General features: G+C 34.8%; 1 non-coding gene across 1 annotated transcript; it reads left to right on the forward strand.

Moving 5' to 3' along the window:
* Positions 1-3,040: 3,040 nt before the first annotated feature.
* On the forward strand, positions 3,041-3,147 carry LOC138806414 (U6 spliceosomal RNA). The gene has a single exon (XR_011365858.1). It is a non-coding gene; the product is annotated as a U6 spliceosomal RNA (small nuclear RNA).
* The last annotated feature ends 650 nt before the right edge of the window (positions 3,148-3,797 follow it).

Here is a 3,797-nt window from a genome sequence, read left to right on the forward strand (position 1 = left end):
ATACTCCAAACAAATTAGGCATGACAGTAATTCATCTCTAAATAACAAAGATCATATATGAAAACCAATGATTAGCATTATACTGTAAGTGGAAAAGCCCAAAACTATTCTTTTGAAGACCTATAAGAAGACAGAACTGCTCTCCTTTACATCTTTACTCACATCCAATACTGAGAGTCTTAGCCAGGCAAACAGGCAAGACAACAAAATAAAGGGCATCCCAGTTGGCAAAAAGGAAGTCAGATTATTACTGTTTGCATATAACATGCTCTTATATGGACAAAATCCCCAAAACTCCACCAAAAAGTATTAGCATCAATAAAATAATTTGTCAAGGCCATAGGATACAAAATAAGCATAGAACAATCATTAGTGTTAGTTATTTGCCTATAGTCATTTAGCTGAAACAGAAACTAAGACATCAATATAATTTACAGCAATCTACAAAAAAATCTAGAAACAAATTGATACAGAGTGGAGAAACACTTCTGCAATAAGAAATATATATAAAACATTGATGTAATAGATTTACGACGACGTACACACAAATGGAAAGATACACTCTGTTCATGCATTGTTCATCAATCCTGTTAAAATATAGGTACGTCCATCATGAACTAAAACTTCAGTGAAATCACAGTCAAAATACAAATTGTGTTTCTCACAATTAGAAAAAAAATCTGAAATGTAGGTGGAAACATACAGAGACACATGCACACATGCATACACACATGGGCAAAACCAACCCCCCACCACAAAAAAACCAACCAAACCAAACAAATAAACCAACTAGATAGGTAATAATCATGATTGAAAGAGTAAAGCAAAAGGAACTTAACTTCAAAATATAATTCAAGGCCATGACAATCAAAGCAGCATGTTTCTGGAAATACATATAAGGTAATCAAAACAGACTAGACTGCCTCAGACCCATCTATAGACAACTGATTTTTGACAAAGGCACTAAGAACCTCATTGGCTAAAGGATAGTTTTTTTCAAGAAATAGTGCTGGAGAAATTGGATATCCACATGAAGAAGAATAAAATAAAAGACTGTCATCAGTTAACTCAAAATGGATTAAAGACTTAAACTTAAGACACAAACTTATGAAACAACCATAATAAGACAATAGAAATGTCACAGGACACAGGAATGGATGAAGATTTGTTATACAACAACTCAAAAACATAAGAAACAAGAGCAAAAGTAGATAGATTGAATTGCAACAAGCTAAAAGCTTCTTTATAGCTGACAAAACAATTATCAGGCCAAAGAGACAAAGTACAGAATTAAAGAAAGAATTTGAAGATTATAAAGGTGACAAGGGGTTAACATCAAGGCTATACAAATAACTCAAAAACCTCAATACCCAAATCTCAAATTAAAATTAATTAACCAAACTTAATTAAAGTCAATTGAAGATGAATAGCAGACCTAAGTAGATACTTTTCAAATGGAGACCTACAAATGGTAAATGAAAAAAAAATGTTCAACACTCACCACTAGTCATAAAGGAAATGTGACTCAAAACCACAATGAGTTGTCACTGCAGTCTAGTGCATCATGTTATGTGAAATAAGCAGATAAAGAAAGGTCTCACTCGTGTGAAATACAAATACAAATACTCGTGTGAGATCAAAGTGGTGGTTGCTACAGGCTTTGAAGAGTAGGAAGGAGGGAGAAAGGATGATCAATGGACTCTAAGTTATGATTAGTTAACATCCAGAAGTTCTGGTGTGCTATCCTATAGTATGGTGACTATCGACAAAAATAATATATTGTACATTTCAAAAAGCTATGAGGAGTTTTTATGTTTTACTCTTCAAGAAATGATAAATGTTTGAGGAGATAAATATGTTTAAACATTATAGAATGTGTATGTGAATAAAAAAAATTTACATGGTAGTACTGTAAGAAATGAGAGGCAAGCACCAATATGGGCCCAAGGCTTTTTTGGGTGACATATCTTCTGGGCTGCCTCCAAGTCGGTCAGTTGCCTCTCATTTCTTTCAAGTACCACATTAATATAGATAGTAAAGAGTATATTAAGAACCAATCACATACTCTTTGGTAGTACTGGAGTTTGAACTCAGGGCTTTGTGCTTGCTAGGCAGGTACTCTACCATTTGAGTTATGTGTTCAGGTCTCTTTTGCATTAGCTATTTTCAAGGGAGGATCTTGCTTTATGATCAGGCCTGCTTGGGCTATGAATCTTCTACTTTTACTTCCCTATAATCACTAGAGATAACAGGTGCATGCCACTGTGCCCTGTCATTGGTGTAATAAAGTCTCATGAATGTCCCCCTTTCCACCCACTCCTTGGAAACAGCCTCAAACCAAAATCCTGGATCTCACCTCCCAAATAGCTATGATTACAAGCTTGAGCCACTGCACCTGGCCCCAACAATATAATTTTGAGTAAAATCCATACTGGACAGGGTAAATAGAAGCATTTACAACTGTCTTTGGTTTCATCTTTAGCCATTTTCTTTCAGGATGCTGCTGCTGTCTTAAAACTTGGAGCTCAGAATTTGCTAGACAGAAATACTTTGTTATTTTAGCATGTATTATGTCATCTTGAAATTATTCCAAATATTTACTTAGATTACCACATGAATGACCTATATTTTGAGCTCCACATCCTTTGCCTGCCTATACCTGCCGCTCAAGTGCTAATGACCTTGTATATCATGTGGATCTCCACTAGTCTCTCCTAAGAATCTTTCATAGGAATGTATGCCTCAAACTTTTATTACTATATATATATATATATATACATATACATATATATGTATACACAGATGACTGCTTGAATCCTAATTAAGGAATTATACTTTGATAACTGGCCTCTTAGAAATTTTAGAACCTCTTTACAATGTGATTGATATACCTTATCTGCCAACTGTATTCTCTGTGAATTCTATCATTCTCCTCACTTCAAGACCATGCAAAATATTTTTTTTTAAATAACCTTGTCTGGCAACAAGCTATGTAATTTGCACAATCATAAAAGCAAAATAAAAAAATACTCTGCCAATTGTGTTCGCTTCGGCAGCACATATACTAAAATTGGAACGATACAGAGAAGATTAGCATGGCCCCTGCGCAAGGATGACATGCAAATTCGTGAAGCATTCCATATTAAAAAAATATTCTGCAGTGAAAAACAACATATATGATTTTAGCTTAACAAATGGTAATTTTAAGACTTAATTTATGTCCTGCTAGATGCCTATGACTCATACCTAGCTGTTCAGGAGGGTGAAAGCTGAATAACGATGGCAGTTTTTGGTTGGTAAACCCTTGTAAATATTAGGTGGGTTAAAACAAAAGAAGGCTGACATAAATTAAAGGAATATATTGTGTATAGCTAACTGTTTTCACTTCATTTATGAGTTGGTCATACATAGCTTGTCTATACAAGTCCACATGAGCAGGGAGGAATGGAATATGTCCTTGAGTACTTCTTTTCTCCTGCAAGACCACACTGGGATACCATGTTGAATATTTGAAATTAGGCTTTGAAGCTGTTTAATAGATGAGGATTAAATTGAACAATGTTTCACTTTACATTCATTTTGAGATATGCAGAGTAAAAAAAATGGGCACCTTTCATAATTACACCAGGGCAAAACATAACTCAGATCTATGTTAACCAAACCAGAAGAAGGTCACTATATCTTACACTCTGCAGAACATGGTATGCTGTGGTCTGCGAGTCTATCAGGACAGAGGGCCATTAGTTGCTTAACTTTGCCCTGAGAATGAGTTTACATTCAGTATTATTACTGCAACA

The sequence above is a fragment of the Dipodomys merriami genome, unplaced genomic scaffold (assembly GCF_024711535.1).
Source record: "Dipodomys merriami isolate MVZ:Mamm:240054 unplaced genomic scaffold, mDipMer1.0.p SCAF_4, whole genome shotgun sequence".
Classification (NCBI taxonomy): Eukaryota; Metazoa; Chordata; class Mammalia; order Rodentia; family Heteromyidae; genus Dipodomys; species Dipodomys merriami.